Here is a 21,903-nt window from a genome sequence, read left to right on the forward strand (position 1 = left end):
CTAGTCTGTTAGTAAATGTAGCTAGTGGCTGCCTGATGTAAACAAGAGCTTTTCTGGTGAAAATTCTTTTGAATAAATGCTTAAATCCCCGAATTCTTGATAGATATGGACGTAAAAGAGTCTTTAGGGCTAGGAGTGACTAAATTAAAAAGAAGTTTTCAACTTCTTTTTCAACTCAACGGCTGCATTGAAATCGATTTTAAAAGCCTAATTTTTCTGGCTTTTACTTTCTCATTATGTTGCTGGGTATTCCTGCGCTGATTCTGGTTTAATGTAAGTAATGTACGCCTGTCACCAGGCAGCCAAAGGAAGCCTGCTGAATACGAACCAGACATTAAATATTCCTTTTGATTGCACGCCGCAGCTGCATATTCCCGCCTGAGGGATTTTTTTTTTTTTTTTTTTTTTTGCTTTCAAGCCAATGTGCTGTACACAAGCACACAGTTTAACAAATAGTCCTCCCTTGGAATGGCAGTGGCCCCACCGGTGCTTTTCTCCCTGCTTATAATCCTTCCCGACAAATCCCAAGCAGCGCATCCACCCGTAGGCTGGGCGGGGCTACAAAGGGAATTATTGACATTATTAATCTATCTGTTTACAGCGGCTGGGGGGTGGTGGCGTAGCGTCAGGAGGTCTCGGCGGACTCGTGGCGATGAAAGTGACCTTGCGCGGCCGGCCGACTTACTCATGCAGATGGGAAGACTTTAGGGAATACTAATGTCGGTCCGGGCAACATCTTAGACCCGCTTGCGGCTCTTTTTTCGGCCCAGAATGAAGGTTGCTTTTGAAAGTGTCCATCCTCTCATCTCGGTTTCTCGTCTGAAAAGCTCATTAGGAGGCTGCAGATCAAAGAGTGGGCCGCTTGGCCTGTGAACCCCACCGAACTGACAGGCTGGCTACTTGGACGTCTATTGACTAGTGTGCTATTTTGACCCGAGCGCTCCTCTGCCAGCAACTGCCGTAAAAAGTTTTTGTATCCTCGCATTGTATTTGGAAGGTTATGTCCCGTAAATTATGCCCTATAGAGGACAATTGACGAGCTGTGGTAGGTAAAGGCCGTCAAAGCTGAACGAGTGGAATCACAGACAAAGATATTTTTCGTTGAAAATGATTGTGAATAAATGCTTAAATCCCCAAATTCTTTATAGATATGGACGTAAAACAGTCTCTATTCTTGGTTATAAGCCCCCCAAAAAAACTTAGTAAGCATTTATTTTACGTAAATATGTCAAAGTACAATGCTCGTCTGTTAGTGAATGTAGCTAGCGGCCACCTGATGTAAACAAAGCTTTTCCGGTGAAACTTTTTGTGAATTAATGCTTAAATCCCTGAATTCTTTATAGATATGGACGTAAAACAGTCTCGATTCCTAATTAAAAGCAAAAAAAAAAGTAGAGTTAGCATTTATTTTACGTAAATATGTGGAAGTACAATGCTAGTCTGTTTGTAAATGTAGCTTGCGGCCGCCTGATGTAAACAAGAGTTTTTCCAGTGAAAATTCTTATGAGTAAATGCTTAAATCCCCGAATTCTTTATAGATATGGACGTAAAACAGTCTCCATTCCTGGTTAAAAGAAAAAAAAAAAAGAAAAAAAACGTGCAGTTAGCATTTATTTTACGTAAATATATCGAAGTACAATGCTAGTCTGTTAGTGAATGTAGCTAGCAGCCGCCTGATGTAAACAGTGCTTTTACGGTGTAAATTCTTGTGAATAAATGCTTAAATCAGCCAATTCTTTACGAATCTTGATTCTTGGTTAAAAGGGAAAAAAAAGTGCAGTTGGCATTTATTTTACGTAAATATGTTGAAGTACAATGCTAGTCTGTTAGTGAATGTAGCTAGCGGCTGCCTGAATATTATAAATTTCTCCTGAATATTACAAATTTTGACAAGAAATTTGTGGATTTTTTTTGTTTATTTGGGTCCAAAATGTTGATTATAATTGGTCAGTGAAAAATAAAAACACAGTTTGGACATGAACGTTACGGTGTCCTGAAAAAAGGGACCCAACCAGGCAATTGTGAATATTTTTTTCTTTCAAAAATAAAGGCAACATCAAATGCATGCAAATTCGGACAAAATAGGTCCAGGTGTTTAAGGGTTAAATGATAAGGTAATTATTGATGTTTCATAAGGGAAACCTTGGAATCAGGTTGATGGGAATGAGATCCTAACTCCAAAAACATGTAGAAAAAACAAAACGCAGCATTTTTAATTCATGGCAGGTACCGTAATTTTCGGACCATAAACCGCTACTTTTGTCTCTCATTTTGAATCCTGCGGCTTCAGTGCGGTTTATTTGTTGATTTATTTGGGTTAATAGTTAACACTGTATTTGACAGCGACGTCATAAGACTGCCATAAGACGGTCATAATTCTGACATGGCATATCATGGGCATTAATGAATGCTTATGACAGATGTCATTCAGTGCCATCCGGCAAATTGTGTCACTCCAACTCCATTTATGTCCAGCTCTGATCTCTTACATCCATTCAAAAAGGAGATAATTTGCCGAATGACCCAAAATAACATCTGTCATAAGCATTTATTAATGCTCATGGCAGTGTCATGTCATAATTACGATGGTCTTATGACAATCTGATGGCGCCACTGTCAAATAAAGTGTTACCAAATTACATAAGTAGCAATTACTGAAACAACTACAACAGTAACTGAAGAAATAATTAGCACAGAATATCAATTTTGATTTGTTATTTACATCTGTAGCGCTGCAATGCATGCTGGGAGGCATCTTAACCCCAGTGCTGAGGGCAGGTGGCAGCAAAGGTTGACTGTCTCCCCAAGAGAACAGTAATGGCCTAATGAAGCTTCTTGAAGCAATGAAGCTTTGCAGCCAATTGGTTCAAAGCTTCATGGTGGTTCATTTGGTTTTATGACAGTCTTTTGATGCCGCTGTCAAATAAAGTGTTACCGGTTGGTAGTGTTTGGTGTAAATATCCCACAATACAGTGAGGACAGCTGCGGTTTATAGTCCAGTGCGGCTTATCTATGACCAAATGCCGTTTTCGTTTCAAATTTGGTGAGTCGCGGCTTATAGTCAGGTGCGCCTTATAGTGCGAAAATTACGGTAGCTATTTTTAGAAATTTGGGAAAATATTCATTAGCCTATTTACTGTATGTGTACTATAGTCACTGAGTACGTGCTGTGCTGTGGTAGTCAGTAAAAGAAGGAAATTTTCATTTTAAAAAATGATTTTGAATTAGACTTTCTAGTTTTCTTTGGAATCCTCACATGATATTTTCTCCATTTCACATTTTTCCAAGTCATTCTGACGTTAACTTCACAGGCGACTGTGGGAAGCAAGTGATCATGTATGTATGCTTCCACGCCTGTTTCATAGCACAATTTGTCTGGTGGCCAATTAAACGTAGCTTAATATACACCACTCTGCCTTTGAGGCATATGGCACTAACTAGGTAACGGTGTCTACTTGAAAACAACGTCGCTTGCTGATACAACTGCTATAGCTGCCGCTTTTTTTCCCCCAATTCTTTTATCTTCTTTTTGTTGGATGGTTGTAGCAGAATAATGAGCCGGGTCGGGTTGTCCTCCTTTTTGCACCGGAGTGAAAATTCATCTTCGGGATAGCTTAGGTGGGAATCAGCATAATTCGTTGTAGTTCCGTGGCTAAATTAGCTGCTTCATACAGCACATCAATCAGACTAACTTGTGTGAAAATATACATTCATTGTCAGCCATCTGCTCCAAGCTTGTTGACAGTCTTACATGGTTCATCCAAATCATAATAAAGTGAATTTTCAAGTTTTCATTAAACGGGAGACTTACAAGCATATGCTAAATTTAGACGCTAACAGACATACAAGCTTTTTAGTGGCCTTCAAGATTTTGGGGAGATCAGCACAATGTGAGCATGCAAGGTTTTCATTAACCAGATTTTGGTGCAAAATATCAAGGTGGATTGGAGTATTTTTTTCCAGAATTCGTTGTAAAAGTTTTGAGTAAAATCCTCGTTAGGTCAAAGGTTGTTTGTTTTTCTCAGTTAAACTGTGATGAAATGGACTGAATTTGATGGATGTCGTTGTCAGCGGTGTTGTTAATCTTACTATAAAAAAGTCATTAGTAGGGTTGTTCCGATCATGTTTTTGTTGCTCCCGATCCGATCCCGATCATTTTAGTTTGAGTATCTGCCGATCCCGATATTTCCCGATCCGATTGCTTTTTTTTTTTTTTTTGTGCTCCCGATTCAATTCCAATCATTCCCGATAATTTTTCCCGATCATATACATTTTGGCAATGCATTAAGAAAAAAATGAATAAAACTCGGACGAATATATACATTCAACATACAGCACATAAGTACTGTATGACAATAAATCCTCAAGATGGCATTTACATTATTAACATTCTTTCTGGGAGAGGGATCCACGGATAGAAAGACTTGTAATTCTTAAAGGATAAATGTGACTTTGTATATTGTGACTAAATATTGCCATCTAGTGTATTTGTTGAGCTTTCAGTAAATGATACTGTAGCAATTTAACTTCTGCCCAAATGCATGATGGGAAGTGCAACCATGACTGTGCGTAGTGGTACCAATTGATATATCTTCTCTGCGTTGGGAAATAAAATAGGGTGTTAAGAAAAAGATCAACTTCTACCTTTCTTCCCCACATTGCTTCCCACGATATTTCTAATTGTTGAGAGAGGGATTGTAACGCTTTAGCCAATTTAAAAAAAGCTTCAAAGGCTGCCAAAATTCTCTCTACTCATTTACCGTTGCCTTTTAATTCTATGTATACGTTAAACGGTGCCATTATAGATTGAACGTGACAATGCGTGAGTGGGTAGTGCAGTGCATGCATTAATTGCGTTAAATATTTAAAAGTTATTACCGCCGTTAACACGATAAATTTGATAGCCCTCGTTTAAGCCAAAACTAAAGACTCTTGATGAGTGTAAGACATTTTGTCTGTAACGTTAAATACAATTAGAAAACGATTTAATTAAAAAACTATATATATATTTAAAAAAAGGCATGTCCGATATTATTTTGCCAATTCCGAGACTTTGAAAATGAGGTGATCGGACCCGTGATCGGACCCGATCTAGTAATTAGGTACAGTTACAAGTGACTTCTCCCAAAAAAATAACAGTTACATCATTTTAAGAGTTCTTAGTTACTCTGCAAAGTAACTTTTCATGTTCTACACGATATTACATGATGCATTCTATAACATCTTTCACATCATTGACCCTTGCACTTAGTACGTATTGCACATAGTACATGCAATATACTATGTGCAATACGTACTAAGTGCAATATTCAATGCCTCACTGTCAGCTTCTGTTACTTCTATTCACACATATTCTATGTGCAATACTTATTTACGTGCAATATTAATGTGCAATATTCAATGCCTTCACTGTCAACTGCTGCAACTTCAATTATTTGCACTGCCTGAACATAGGACTACCTCATACATATTTTATATTCATTAGATTTTATACTTTATTGTTGCAAGCCACTTCGAGATTTTTACCTGTCCTGCACTGTAAAAGGAGATGCTACACAATTTCATTGCATTTATTTTACCTAAATATTGCGAACTGTGATGGTAGTCAGTCAGCAAATTAGCGGCCGCCATATGTAAACAAAGAGCTTTTTCTGTTGAAAATTCTTGTGAATAAATGCACAAATCCCTGAATTCTTTATAGATGTGGATGTAAAACAGTCTCGATTCTTGGTTAAAAGCAAAAAAAAAAAAAAAATGCAGTTAGCATTTATTTCATGTAAATATTGTGAACTATGATGCTACTCAGTAAGAAAATTAGCGGCCGCCATATGTTAACAAAGAGCTTATTCTGTTGAAAATTCTTTTGAATAACTGCTTAAATCCCTGAATTCTTTATAGGTATGAACATAAAACAGTCTCGAATCTTGGTTAAAAACAAAAAAATGTGCAGGTAGCATTTATTTTACGTAAATATTGCGAACTATGATTCTAGTCAGTAAGGACATTAGCGGCCGCAATATGTAAACAAAGAGCTTTTCTGGCGAAAATTCTTGTGAATAAATGCTTAGATCCCTGAATTCTTTATAGATGCAAAAAAACGTGCAGTTAGTATTTATTTCACGTAAATATTGCCAACTATGAGGCTAGTCAGTTACTAAAATTAGCCGCCTCCATGTGTAAACAAAGGAGAAAATTCCTGGGAATAAATGCTTCAATCACACATGCATGGTACGAAAAATAATAATATTTAGCTTGAATCCTCGAACAAATCACTCCTAAGACAATCCTTCCTGTTGGTATGCTGTACATCTCTCATAGTTAAATCCAATCGTAAGTAAATCCAAGCTTAAATCAGCATATATACTTAAAATGTCAGGGTGGATTGGAGTAATATTTCATTGAATTTGTAAGATGGACGTGCAAAGTTTTGAGCAAAATCATCGTCAAGTCAAATAGGTTTTTTTGAACTGAATTTGATGGTTTTGATGGTCAGTTGAAGGGAATAGTATCCTTTCCCTTATCTGCTGTTTGACTGTTTGCATCTCTCTAACACGCTCAATATGAAATAAATAGCATTTATAAGATAGATTAAGAAAAAAAAGCGGAATATATTTCATATTATGAATAGTTGGACTTGGAATCATTGGAATTTTCAGCGCCAAGACAACGGGCAGATAAGGGCATAACAGATACAGGACACCTTCTGACCAGGAAAGCCCAAGGCAGGAGTCATGCAGCTGACTGAGCGAGATTGATGCTGACAAGCAAGTGATAGGCAAGACATCTATAATTATCTACATTTTACATAAATATGTCGAAGTACAATGCTAGCCTGTTAGTAAATGTAGCTGGCAGCCGCCTGATGTAAACAGAGCTTTTCCGGTGAAAATTCTTGTTAATAAATGCCTAAATCCCCGAACTCTATATAGATATGGACATAAAACAGTCTCGATTCTTGGATAAAAGCACAAAAAAAAAACGTGCAGGTAGCATTTATTTTGTACAAATATTGCGAACCATGAGGCTAGTCAGTTACGAAAATTAGCCCCCGCCATGAGTAAACAAAAGGATTCTTGGTTAGAAGCAAAAAAAACCCTATTTATACTATATTATATTATATCTATACTATACTATTTATACTATACTATATATACTATTATTTCACGTAAATATTGCGAACTATGATGCTAGTAAGTAAGCAAATTAGCGGCCGCCATGTCACAGACAAAGAGCTTTTTCCGTTGAAATTCCTTGTGAACAAATGCTTAAATCCCTGCATTCTTGATATATATGGATGTAAAACAGTCTTGATTCTTGGTTAAAAGCAAAAAAAAAAAAAATGTGCAGGTAGCATTTATTTTACGTAAATATTGCGAACTATGATGCGAGTCAGGAAGCAATTTAGCCCCCGCCATGAGTAGACAAAGAGCTTTTTCCGTTGAAAATTCTTGTGAATAAATGCTTAAATCCCTGTATTCTTGATAGATATGGACGTAAAACAGTCAGTTGGTTAGAAGCAACAACAAAAAAACGGTGCAGTTAGCATTTATTTTATGTACAGTAAATATTGCAAACTATGATGCTAGTCAGTAAGCAAATTAGCGGCCGCCATACCACAGACAACGAGCTTTTTCCGTTGAAAATTCTTGTGAACAAAAGCTTAAATCCCTGAATTCTTTATAGATATGGACGTAAAACAGTCTCGATTCTTGGTTAAAAGCAAAACACCGGGCAGTTAGCATTTATTTTTCATAACGTTTCAAAATGCATGCCTGGTACGGAAAATATAATAATTACCTTGAATCCTCAACCAAATCACTCCTGAGACAATCCTTCCTGTTTGTATGCAGTGTAGATTTCGTACTTTTTCGACCTAAATCCGGTGTTAGAACGCTGCATGTGACGTGTGGGACGGCCCCCTTCGGGAAGGCGTGACACAGTGAATGGGGAATATGTCACATCAACATATTATGAAGTCTATGACTCGTATCAACAAGACTGGTTGTCATGTTTTTTTGCTCCCGATCCGATCCCGATCGTTTTAGTTTGAGTATCTGCCGATCCCGATATATCCCGATCCGATTGCTTTTTTTTTTTTTGCTCCCGATTCAATTCCAATCATTCCCGATAATTTTTCCCGATCATATACATTTTGGCAATGCATTAAGAAAAAAATGAATAAAACTCGGACGAATATATACATTCAACATACAGTACATAAGTACTGTATGACAATAAATCCTCAAGATGGCATTTACATTATTAACATTCTTTCTGTGAGAGGGATCCAAGGATAGAAAGACTTGTAATTCTTAAAGGATAAATGTGACTTTGTATATTGTGACTAAATATTGCCATCTAGTGTATATGTTGAGCTTTCAGTAAATGATACTGTAGCCATTTAACTGTTCTGCCCAAATGCATGATGGAAAGTTTAACCATGACTGTTTGAGCAGCACCAATTGATATATCTTCTCTGTGTTGGGAAGTAACATAGGGTGTTCAGGAAAAGATCAACCACTACCGTTCTTCCCCACATTGCTTCCCACGACATTTCTAATTGTTAAGAGAGGGATTTCAAGGGTTTAGCCAATTATAAAGAGGCTCAAAAGACTGCCAAAATTCTCTCTACTCATTTTACGTTGCCTGTTAGCTCTATATATAGGTAAAACGGCGCCATTACAGATTGAACGTGACAACGCGTGAGTGGGGCGTGCAGCGCATGCGTTAATTGCATTAAATATTTTAATGTGATTAATTTTTTAAAAATTAATTACCGCCGTTCACGCGATAAATTTGATAGCCCTACTTTAAGCCAAAACTAAAGACTCTGGATGAATGTAAGACATTTTGTCTGTAACGTTAAATACAATTAGAAAATGATTTAATTAAAAAATATCTATATATTAAAAAAAGGCATGTCAGATACTTTTTTGCCAATTCCGATACTTTGAAAATGACGTGATCGGACTCGATCGATCGGCATCGATCGGGACATCTTTAGTTGTCAGTATACAAGGTTTTCAAAAAGTAGACTGGGGAGGTTTTCGATCGAGGACCAGGAATGGCAAAATTAAATTAATACATGATTAGATCATGAATTAAATGATGATTAAATTGAATTGCGTCGCCCCGTGGCAACTCCTCAGCGTTCTCCTGCCTCCGACGGCGCCTTCCCCTCTTGCTCTTGCCATCCCTGAAGGCCGGTTGATGGGTGCGCGGATGGCTCGGGGGACCACCCTGGATCCCAGGGGGGGGGACGATGGCTCCTTTGCTGGGCTGCGGGAGGAGGGATGGGCTGCACTGAACACCCCCGGGCTAGCTGGGTGGGGGCCGCGGCCGTGGTTTGTCGCCCACGTGGCGTCTCTGCTCGTCTGCGTGGCTGTCGCGCGTCTGGTGGGGCTCGCATGTGGCTTGATGTGATGGAATGTGATGCGCTCGGGTGGGGGGTCCCAGTGCCGGGATTGGCGATGAGGCAGCGTAGGGTCGGTCGCCAACGGGCTTACACTCAAAAGGGATTCACACGATTACTAGGTTCTAGATCACAGAGGTGATTTGTGTACACTCTACCCCTTTCAATCACTTAGCTTATACACTCCCCCACCCCCATCCACCTCTTTCCCTGGTCAACAGGCCCCCCACATGGTGTCAACCGGAAATACATCTAGCTGATGATAGCACCAACATATTAGTAGTTAGTGTAGATGTTCAGTGTATTTCTTGTTGTAGTTTGTGTTTTTCTTTGAACAGGACATGTTAAAAAAGAAAAAGATCATTAATTAAATGAACTCCCAATTAAATTTTACTTAAGTTTTTATTTATTTAATATGCATTAATTTTATTAAATTTTATTTATATATATTTTTCAAAATTTTTTTGTTTGTTTTGTTCAAATTTTAAATTTCATTCATTTAACATTTATTCGAATATGTATTCCTTAAAATTTTTAATTCATTTTTATTTGGTTTGGTATTGTTGGATAACAGATCAGTCATGCTAGTTAATAGAGATTCTCAACACATCCATAATGGCAATGTCACCATGATGGAAACATTTATGAGTTAATCCAAATCATTTTGGCGAGTGCAGCTCAATTGTGGATTTAATTGGCATTTAAAAAAAATTTCTAGGCTTCACTGTGTACGCCTTTGTGCATTTACACCTTGAGCTAGCAAAAGGCCGCCTCGGAGACTCAGCCATTCTCCCCCCGAGATCCCTAATGGAGGCTGAGGTGCAAGAAAGCGGGAGTGGTTTTCCGCCCTTTGCCCTCCTTCTGTTAAATGTCAGTTCTGAAAAGCAGGTCTACAATGGCCGCCTCAGCACACATAAATAATTCCCGCTAAACCGAACGCGTATGTTCCCGTCGGTGGTGTCGCCAACATTCTGTTCGGCTTTGTTTTTGGGTGCATCTTCGGCGCGACCTTGTCAACACGCGGCGCGTTAGCTGTTGGCAGTGAAGGAGTGTTCCATTCTCATGCAGTATTGAACAGGTTATGACCCAGACATCTTGTCCTCTTCATCCAACAGCTCTCCATCTTTACTCACGCACACAGTGAGAGCCATTCATCTCTTTTTTTACATCGAAAAAGAGGACGCTTGAGTGTTTTATTTCAGGTAAGTGTATCTAGTTCTAGTCTCTCCGCTACACGAAAGCATGACCGCCGTGCAAGGTCAACTTATTCAATGCCATTGACAGCCATTAGGGCTGTGAGTCTTTCACTCAAAAAAGGATTTGTTTCATACCTCGATTCACGCATGATTAATGAAAAGTTGTAAACCATTCAAATTCATTTGATACGGCTCAAAACAAAGTGATAATTTAAATAAGTTACTGTGGGGAGGAATTAGAAAATACAAATATTAAACTCATTTACTCCTAAAAACGTATAAATACGTTCTATTTTTGTTTCAGTGTCCCAAAAACGTATTTATACGTCTTTTACGTTTTGTTTTGTGTTTTTACAAGAGACATCTCTAGGTTCTGATGCAAGTTCGCTCCAAAGCACAACGCTCAAAATCCATTTTAAAGCAATAAAACTGGCCACTGGAGGGCAGTAGCGCATTTGGTAAGAACTACTAGAAACTGCAATTTCTGGAGAAATTACTTCTGGTCTTTGCCGTGTGGCGATATAGATCTTACCCCCGCCCAGGGCTATCAATAGAATGGACAAACATGTCCGTCAATGGCATTAAACAAAGTAAATGCCATTAGAAATGAATGGGAAATTTGGACGTCTATGGCCGTCAATGGCAGCATCCTTCAAAAGCGTCAATGGAATCGGGGAAGTTTGGGGGACACGTCCTATATGGAATCGGGGAAGTTTGGGGGACACGTCCTATTGATATCTGGTCATTTCCTGTTGATTTGGGGAATTTTTTGTTTTTCCCATTGAAAATGAATGGGAAACATTTTGGACGTCCATGGCCGTCAATGGCATTCAGTTACATAGGCATTGATAGAATTCAAGTCCATTAGCATCAATAGATTTGACATACATGGCCGTCAATGGCAACAATGCAATGTAGATTCTATTGGAAATGAAAGTGAATGGGACATTTCCCATTAAAAATGAATGGGAAAGTTTTTGGCAAATTCCCGGAGAACCGTAATTTTTTTCCAAATTCTGTATAAAATCTTTATGCCCCTCACCGTCCCAGAATTTTTTATGTCCAAATTATGTGATTTGGTCAAAAATTGTAGGACAAGTAGCGTTTTGAAAAAAAATTTAAAATCGGAAAATCGGCGTTTACGTGAAAACGGAAAATTTTTCGGGGCCGTTTGACAATACCTGAACGGTGCCGATCGGTGCAGCGGTATGGGCTGTGCGGCGCGCCGAAAAAACGCAGAGAATAAGTTGATTAATAAATAAATAAATAATAAAGTCGCAGAATAACATTATCTGGCTTTGCCAAAAAGGCAAAGACCAGATAAATATCTAACCGTGAAAGGAAATGAATGAAGAGAAATAGGCAGGAAACGGAAGTTGGAAGAAGTAAGAAGCGTGAGAAAAATGCCCGACACAAGTTCCCTAGGTGAATTCTGTTATGAGGTAGTGGTCACTACAAAAGAAAGATTCAAAAAAATCTATTTTGATGAGACAGATAGGCAGCGATCAGGGAAAAATTTACCCCGCCTGCCGATACAGCCGCGGCCACAACAGCGTCATCTCTCAGTTTAATAGTTTAATTATGTGTAAATAAATTGTTACTTTGCTATCAAAAGCTCTTTTTGTCTTGTTGTGTATGTTATTTTGTAGAAGGAAAACATTATTCAGATGTTTGGGATGTCACAAAAGCAAAAAAATAGCTGTGTTAAAGTCAAAGTTATGTTTGAAATGTATGGTTTTACAAAAAGCTCAATTTCTCTGTTTTTTTTCATCAGAAATTGGAAAATTGTTCAAACTAAGCTATTTTTGTAATGCTGATATATAAAGAATGGAAAAAGATATGAACTTACTTTTTTTCCTGCTGAAAGAAGAGAGTCTAATCTTTCTTCTGGTTGGTTCCATGTTTATCTAGCAATAGAACAGAATTTTCTGTGGGCCTTGCAAAATCAGTCAAAATCCAGTAAAACAGCCGGGAGCGAAAGGTGTTGCTCCGGTGAAAATGGCTGGGAGTGAATGAGTTAATTTTTAAAAAGTACTTTTTTATAGCTATTTAGTGAGACAATACCATTCAGACCTAATCAGGCCACAACACAGCACTGAGACCATGCTTATCAAAGGCCTAAATGATATTTGTCGGAATACCAATGCAGGTAAATCATCTTTTATGCTACAATTGGATCTCAGCGTCGCATTCGACACGGTTGATCACAACATACTACTCAGCAGATTGGAACAGTGGGTAGGGCTTACTGACACTGTTCTTCAGTGGTTCACATCTTATTTACATGAAAGGGATTTCTTTGTGTCAATTGGAAACCATCAGTCAGAAAGAACCAAATTCACGTGTGGAGTCCCTCAAGGGTCAATTCTTGGACCACTATTATATATCTTCTCTATGCTTCCCCTATCTCAGATTATGGAACAGTATGACATCTCCTATCACATCTATGCAGATGACACACAACTCTACATTTCTGTGTCCCTACATGATTATTGTCCCTTAGTCTCCCTGAGTAAATGCATTCATCAAATCAATGAATGGATGTGCCAGAATTTTCTCCAGTCCTGCTCCCACCAGTCAGTGTGGTTTTTGGCAGCCCTTTTAATTTCGTTTTAGTCTTTGTCTTTTGAAAATACTTATTGGTGTTATGGTAGCAGTAGTATTATAAAAGCAGTAAAAATATTTTTCATTTGAGAAACAAATCCATAATCATTCTATATATTTGTGTGTGGGGGTGTGTATTTGTTTTTATTGATTTATAGTTTAAAAAGAAAAAAATAATTAAAATATGTATTTATATGATTTACTAATTGTATTTTAATTTTTTATACATTTTGTAAGCCATGTGGCGAAGAACCCAGTATTTGTGTGAATCCCTTGTGAGTGTGAGTTTTATTGACATCCTATTCCATGCTGTCTGATCGCTAATCCTGACAGTGAGTTTTTCTACTTGAGTTTGTTTAAATGCACCTAGTCATGTGTGAATTCGTTCAGATATAGTCCTGCAGACGAGTGGAAATGCCACGCGGGTGCCGCCCCAGGGCCACAGCCTTTCCCCAGGCAATCGGGGTGAGCCAGCGCAGCCCATCCCTCCTCCCGCAGCCCAGCGAAGGGGCCGCCGTCATCCCTCCTGGATCCAGGGTGATCCCCGAGGCCATCCGTGCCCCCATCAACTGGCCTTCAGGGATGAGATAAGAGGACGTGCCACCACCACCCACGCCCACCGGCACACCCTGGGACCCGTAACGGCCCACCAAGCACAGGGAAAGGCAGAATCCCCAACCGGTGAAAGCGTTTTTTCTATCAAAGAGGCGATTAGTCACCAAATGGCAAAAATAATTGGGGATTTATGACTATCAAACCCTTCTTTTGTGGCAGTCCTAATGAAGATATCAAACATTTTTTTAAAATCAAAAATTGTAGTCTTTACCTCATTGGCTTTGAGGTTAAAACAAACATGATTGTGGTTTATGTGTGAACTCCACTGGGAAACTACTTTTCACCATCATAAGAACAAATAGCGAGGCCAACATTTACAGCGCCCCTAATTTGTACGACCCTACCCTATTTCACGTCACATTAAGACTACCTGGAGCCAAACAACAAAATATACAGTAGCTTCTGCAAAAAACATAATTAGTACGCTTCCACCACCTTGTGGCCAAACCTATGATGGTAAGAATCACTGGCCACAGTATGAGTCAATGTGGACGCTTTTGGACTGGTAGAATTTTTTGATACTGGTAATGGTAGAAAAAAACATGTTTACCCTTGTTAGGGCAAGTGACTATTTTTGGTAATAAAAATAACAATGATAACAGAATAATACTTGGCGTCCACATATGTGGCATGATATTTTGGGTGACGTAGGCACCAATCATAGGCGGAGTTTGACTTTTGGGGCGGGGGGGCACAACATGTTGATGACCCCGAAACGCAGTGTCAGCAATGAAATTAACTTTGAAGAATATTATAATAAGTTGACAATTATGGAGGTAGATTTGTGTCATTATTATTCAATCAAAAAAAGTTGCTTCAATTTTTTAAAAAGAAGTTGCTTCAGTCAAAATATATATTTTCAACCCAAAAAATGTCGCTTCAATAAAAAAAATGTGTTTTAATTCAAAAACAAATTTGAAATTTAAAAAAAACTTTTTTTTAAAAGTGCATGTGAAAGCTATTTTTCTTTGATTTTATTTTTTATTGTTTGTTTTTTTGATTGAAGCAACTTTTTTGAAGTAATGTTGATTTGTGTTTGGGCCATGTTTTGGCTAGGACATTTTTGTCTTTATTATTCAATCTGAAAAATAAGTTGCTTCAAAAAAATATAGATTTTCAAAAAGAAAATCACTTCAATCAAAAACAGAAAAATTCCAATCATAGAAAAAGTTTTTGAATGCGACAAAATATTTGATATTGAAATTTTTGCATTTGAACACTTAGTTTTTCATGGAAAAAGTTTTCTTTGATTGAAGCAATCTTTTTTGTGTTTGGCCCATATTATGATTAGGACATTTGTATCTAAATCATTCAATCCCCCCAAAAAGTTGCTTCAATTTAAAAAAAAAAAAAATATATATATATATATATATATATATATATATATATATATATATATTTTTTTTTTTTTTTTTTATTAATATTATTATTATTATTATTATATGGAAAGCAAATAACCGTCTAAGGTGCTCGAAAAATAATTTTGACCCATTACATAAATATTTTTTTTTTTTGTTCGTTTCATTCATTTTTGTTGCAGTTTTATTGCTTTACAACTTTTAGATATACATAGGAAAGTCAATTACATGCAATGACACTTTACAGCCACCGGGGGGGGCTGCCCCCCCTTAAAATCCGCTTATGGCACCAATATTAACATTTGGTTTCAATTGTAATGTTATCGTTATCTTTAAATATTTTAAAAATGAATAACTTATAAATGTGTTAAATGTTAGTAGAAATGATCATATTAACTGCAAAAAAATGCCATTTCTGCAGATATGATGCAGCTTTGCAGTTAGGGTTGGTATATCTGGTCATTTCCCGTTGATTTTGAACCATTTTAGTGTCACTACCAGTTGATTTTGTGGCATTTTCTGTTCATATTGGGTCACTTCCTGTTGATTATGGGGGCATTTTGAAATTGGGCATTTGGGCATTTAAAAGCTGTGAGGCAATAAAACAACAAAAATGAGTGAAATGAACAAAACAAAACAAAAAATTATAATGGGTCAAATACATAAGCGGAGTTTGGAGGGGTAGGCCCCCGGTGGCCGAAAAGTGTCAGTGCATCTAACTGACTTTCTTATATATATAAAAGTTGTAAAGCAATAAAGCAAACAACAAAAATGAATGAAATGAACAAAAAAAGATATTTGTATCATGGGTCAAAATTATTTTTCGAACAGATCACATGACTAGCACCTTAGACGGTCATTTGTTTTGCATAATTAAAAAAAAAAAAAAAAATAGCGGAGGGCAATTTTATTTTTCAAATGATTATTTTCTTTGTTTGAAAATAATTTTTTTGATTGAAGCAACTTTTTGGGAGATTGAATGATTTCGACACAAATATGGCCCAAACACAAAAATGATTGCTAAAACGAAAGAACATTTTTTAATTAAAAAGTATTCAAATTCAAATATTTGAGTCTCAAATATTTTTCGCATTCAAAAACGTTTTTTCTATGATTGAAATTTGTCTTTTTTTTTTTTTTATTGAAGTTATTTTTCATTTGAAAATATATTTAGGGCCCGAGCACTAAGCGTGCGAAGGCCCTATTGTTTTGCAAAGGATTATTATTATTATTATTATTATTATTATTATTATTAGGGCCCGAGCACTAAGCGTGCGAAGGCCCTATTGTTTTGCAAAGGATTATTTTTTTTTTTATTTTTTATTTTTTTTTTTTTTTTCAGGGCAAATGAAAACGGCCAATTTGGAGGCCTGAACATGCACGAAAAGTCACCAAAATTTGCACATACGTCCGGAAAATTGTAAATTTCGATAATTTTGCAACGTTGCAAAAAAATATAACAAAATGGCTCAGTGGCGCCCCCTTGAAATTTTAAAATTGGCCTATAACATTAGGGTCTGTCAGCGTAGAGCAATGAAATTTGGGGGGTCTATACCTTGTCCAAAACCGCTCCAAAAAAGCATTTACACGCATATTCCAAACCCAACAGGAAATCGGTTATTTTGGATCAAATATGAAATTTTTATCGATTTACAGGGTGCACATTTGAGACCTTTTCGCCGAGGGAGTTAGTTGGATCATCTTCAAAATTGGTGAGACTGTTCAGGAGACATATGAAATCTTAAGTTTTGAAAATGGTGCGTTTTCATTCACGGGTCTGACCTGGGCGTGGTGCCAAAGTCGACCATTTTTTCGGCAAAATGACAAATTCAGTAAATGACTTATAGTTCCTTGACACAACGTTCAATCTTTTTCATATTTGGCATGTATGTGTGGTATCCCACCCTTAACACGAGTGCATTGAAATATTACCCATTAGGTCTAGCGCCCCCTAGTGAGAACAGGAAATGCCTTTTTTTACGAGACAGGTTCCTCCTCCAAGGGAAAAAAATCTGTTGACCTCAAACCTGCATCAGGGGAGCCTTAAGACCTGTGTTCAGGTGCCTGATGAAAAATATTGAGGTTTCGTTGAGGCGGAGGGGTCCAAACAGGAAAGTGAAAATGAACGTCAACAATTTGTCACGCAAAAAACTTTGAACAGTCATAACTCGGCAGATATACAACATATCTGCGCCAAACTTCCCGTGTTTGTTGAGAGTCATACCCTGAAGGTTCTTGTAGGGGTCATTTGCATCAACTCTACAGTGCCAACTAGTGGCGACAGAAAGAAGTTTTAAAAAAGGCCTTTCCTATTGGGTTTTTTCAACATAGAGCAAGGAAATTTGGGGAGTAGATACCTTATGCAAAACTGATCCAAAAAGTCTCTTGCACCCATATTCCAAATCCAACAGGAAATCGGGTATTTTGGATCGAATGTGAAATTTTCATGGGTTCACAGTAGGAGTTTACATTTGGCGGCTTGAATATGCACAAAAACTTGTACAAATTTGCACATACATGCGGCTTTAGATAACGTTCGATAATCTTGCAATGTTACGAAAACATGTAGCAAAATGGCTCAGTGGCGCCCCCTTGAATTTTTCAAAAAGGCGTTTCCTATTAGGTTTTTTTAACAGAGAGTGATGAAATTTGGGGAGTCGATACCTTGTGCAAAACTGCTCCAAAAAGTCTCTTGCACCCGTATTCCAAATCCAACAGGAAATCGGGTATTTTGGATCGAATGTGAAATTTTTATCGGTTCACAGTAGGAGTTTACATTTGGAGGCTTGAACATGCACGAAAACTCACAAAAATTTGGACATACATGTGGCTTTGCATAACGTTCAATAATCTTGCAACGTTACGAAAACATGTAACAAAATGGCTCAGTGGCGCCCCCTTGAAATTTTCAAAAAGGCCTCTCCATTTAGGTTTTTTCAACGTAGAGGGATGAAATTCGGAGAGTCGATACCTTGTACAAAACTGCTCCAAAAAGTCTCTTGCATGCATATTCCAAACCCAACAGGAAATCGGGTATTTTGGATTGAATGTGAAATTTTTATCGATTTACAGTGTGCACATTTTACACCTTGGCACCTAGGGAATTAGTTTGATCATTCTCAAAATTGGCGAGACTGTTCATGAGGCATATGAAATCTTAAGTTATCAAAATGGTGTGTTTTCATTCACGGGCCTGACCTGGGCGGGGTGCCAAAGTCGGCCATTTTTTCGGCAAAATGACAAATTCAGTAAATGACTAATAGTTCCTTCACACAACGTTCCATCTTTTTCATATCTGGCATGTATGTGCGACATCCCACCCTTAACACGAGTGCATTGAAATATTACCCATTAGGCCTAGCGCCCCCTAGTGAGAACAGGAAATGCCTTTTTTTACGAGACAGGTTCCTCCTCCAAGGAAAAAAAATCTGTTGACCTCAAACCTGCATAAGGGAAGGCTTAAGACCTGTCTTCAGGTGCCTGATGAAAAATATTGAAGTTTCGTTGAAGCGGAGGGGTCCAAACAGGAAAGTGAAAATGACTGTCAACAATTTTTCTCTCCAAAAACTTTGAACAGTCATAACTCGGCAGATATACAACATATCTGCGCCAAACTTCCCGTGCTTGTTGAGAGTCATACCCTGAAGGGCCTTGTAGAGATCATTTGCATCAACCCTACAGCGCCAACTAGTGGCAATAGAAAGTCACTCGTTTTTCCAATACATGTCCAGTTCTTTTCAGGTTGGTCATTGTAATTTGAAGACCTATTGTAATACTTATTTACAGCCCATGTCCACGTGTCTCTGTCTGTTGCCGTGACGACCCTTTATTCGCCATTTAAAGGAAATATTTTTTTTCAAAGACTCAGGCAGCTTATATAGCCACAATATTTGGCACACTTCGTCGAATTGGCCCAGTTAGAAGATTAATTTTGGTTTTGAATAAGGGCTTGGCTGCACAGCTCAGTAGTGGCTCCTTTTTTGTAGTACTCTCTCCAATAGGGGTTTTTATCTCTTGGGTGTGGGAATGTAAATAGGCGACTTTCGAGCATGTTATGTTCTAATGAGATGATTAGAGAGGAGCATCTGCCAACACCCTGACCTGCACACAGTCCGAGTTGCGTGACGTCCGAGTTGCGCTAGATTGCGAGGGCCCGTTCAGTCCTGCTTGCAGGCCTAGTTATTATTATTATTATTATTATTCTTTTTTCAGGGCAAATGAAAATGGCCAATTTGGAGGCCTGAACATGCACGAAAAGTCACCAAAATTTGCACAAACGTGCGGCTTTGCGTAAATTTCGATAATCTTGTGTCGTTTTGAAAAAATGTCAAAAAATGGCTCAGTGGCGCCCCCTTGACCCTTAAAATTTTCAAAAAGGCCTCTCCTCTCAGGTTTTCAACATAGAGCAATGACATTTGGGGAGTAGATACCTTATGCCTAACTGTTCAAAAAAGCCTCTTGCACCCATATTCCAAATCCAACAGGAAATCGGATATTTTGGATCAAATGTGAAATTTTTATCGGTTCACAGTTTGAGTTTACATTTGGAGGCCTGAACATGCACGAAAACTCACCAAAATTTGCACATACATGCAACTTTGCGTAAATTTTGATAATCTACAAAAAAATTTAACAAAATGGCTCAGTGGCGCCCCCTTGAAATTTTCAAAAAGGCCTTTCCTATTAGGTTTTTTCAACGTAGAACGATGAAATTTGGCGAGTCGATACATTGTGCAAAACTGCTCCAAAAAGTCTCTTGCACCCATATTCCAAACCCAACTGGAAGCCAGAAATTTTGGATCAAATGTGAAATTTTATCGATTTACATTTGAGACCTTGTCGCTGAAGAAAATAGTTGGATCGTCTTCAAAATTGGTCAGACTATTCAGGAGACATATGAGATCTTAAGTTTTCAAAATGGTGAGTTTTCACTCAAGGGTCTGACCTGGGCGTGGTCCCAAAGTCGGCCATTTTTGGGCAAAATACCAAATTCAGAAAATGATTAAAAACTCCGTGATACAACGTTCAATCTTTTTCATTTCTAGCATGTATATGAGATATCCCAGCCTGAACACGACTGCATTGAAATATTACCCATTAGGCCTGGCGCCCCCTAGTGGGAACAGGAAATGGCCTTCTTTACGAGACAGGCTCCTCCTCCAAGGGAAAAAAATCTATTGACCTCAAACCTGTTTCAGGGGAGCCTCAAGACATGTGTTCAGGTCCCTGATGAAAAATATTGAGGTTTCGTTGAAGCGGAGAGGTCCAAACTGGAAGTGAAAATGACCGTCAACAATTTGTCTCGCCAAAACTTTTGAACAGTCATAACTCGGCAGATATGCAACATATCTGCGCCAAACTTTCCGTGTTTGTTGAGAGTCATACCCTGAAGGTTCTTGTAGGGGTCATTTGCATCAACTCTACAGTGCCAACTAGTGGCGACAGAAAGAAGTTTTAAAAAAGGCCTTTCCTATTGGGTTTTTTCAACATAGAGCAAGGAAATTTGGGGAGTAGATACCTTATGCAAAACTGCTCCAAAAAGTCTCTTGCACCCATATTCCAAATCCAACAGGAAATCGGGTATTTTGGGTCGAATGTGAAATTTTCATGGGTTCACAGTAAGAGTTTACATTTGGAGGCTTGAATATGCATAAAAACTCACCAAAATTTGCACATACATGCGGCTTTGGATAACGTTCGATAATCTTGCAACGTTACGAAACAATTTAACAAAATGGCTCAGTGGCGCCCCCTTGAAATTTTCAAAAAGGCCTCTCCATTTAGGTTTTTCTAACATAGAGTGATGAAATTTGGAGAGTCAAAACTTTGTGCAAAACTGCTCCAAAAAGTCTCTTGCACACACATTCCAAATCCTACAGGAAATCGGGTATTTTGGATTGAATGTGAACTTTTTATCGATTTACAGTGTGCACATTTTACACCTTGGCACCTAGGGAATTAGTTTGATCATTCTCAAAATTGGTGAGACTGTTCATGAGGCATATGAAATCTTAAGTTATAAAAATGGTGTGTTTTCATTCACGGGCCTGACCTGGGCGGGGCGCCAAATTCTTCCATTTTTTCGCCAAAACACCGAATTCGGAAAATGACTGATAACTCCCTCATACAACGTTCAATCTATTTTAAATCTGGCATGTGTGTGAGGTATACCAGCCTGAGCAGGACTGGATTGAAAATTTACCATTTGTGCCTGGCGCCTCCTAGTGGGAACAGGAAATGCCCTTTTTTACGGGACACACTCCTCCTCTAAAGGGAAAAAATCAATCTACCTCAAACCTGCATAAGGGAAACCTTAAGACCTGTCTTCAGGTGCCTGATGAAAAATATTGAAGTTTCGTTGAAGCGGAGGGGTCCAAACAGGAAAGTGAAAATGACTGTCAACAATATTTCTCTCCAAAAACTTTGAACAGTCATAACTCGGCAGATATACAAGATATCTGCGCCAAACTTCCCGTGCTTGTTGAGAGTCATACCCTGAAGGGCCTTGTAGGGGTCATTTGCATCAACCCTACAGCGCCAACTAGTGGCGATATAAAGTCACTCGTTTTTCCAAAACATGTCCAGTTCTTTTCATGTTGGTCATTGTAGTTTCAAGACCTATTAAAATACTTTTTTACGGCCCATGTCCACGTGTCTCTGTCTGTTGCCGTGACGACCCTTTGTTCGCCATTTAAAGGAAATATTTTTTTTCAGAGAC

General features: G+C 38.2%; 1 protein-coding gene across 2 annotated transcripts in view; it reads left to right on the forward strand.

Annotated features, from left to right (window-relative positions):
• Positions 1-10,558: 10,558 nt before the first annotated feature.
• Positions 10,559-21,903, forward strand: part of rapgef1b (Rap guanine nucleotide exchange factor (GEF) 1b) — a 123,147-nt gene continuing 111,802 nt past the window's right edge. The window contains exon 1 of one of the 2 annotated variants that reach the window (XM_057818247.1): positions 10,559-10,614. The gene's annotated coding sequence lies outside the window, so the exon portion shown is untranslated. The remainder of the gene's footprint in view (positions 10,615-21,903) is intronic. The other variant, XM_057818248.1, reaches the window with a different exon arrangement.

The sequence above is a fragment of the Corythoichthys intestinalis genome, chromosome 17 (genome assembly GCF_030265065.1).
Source record: "Corythoichthys intestinalis isolate RoL2023-P3 chromosome 17, ASM3026506v1, whole genome shotgun sequence".
Taxonomy (NCBI): domain Eukaryota; kingdom Metazoa; phylum Chordata; class Actinopteri; order Syngnathiformes; family Syngnathidae; genus Corythoichthys; species Corythoichthys intestinalis.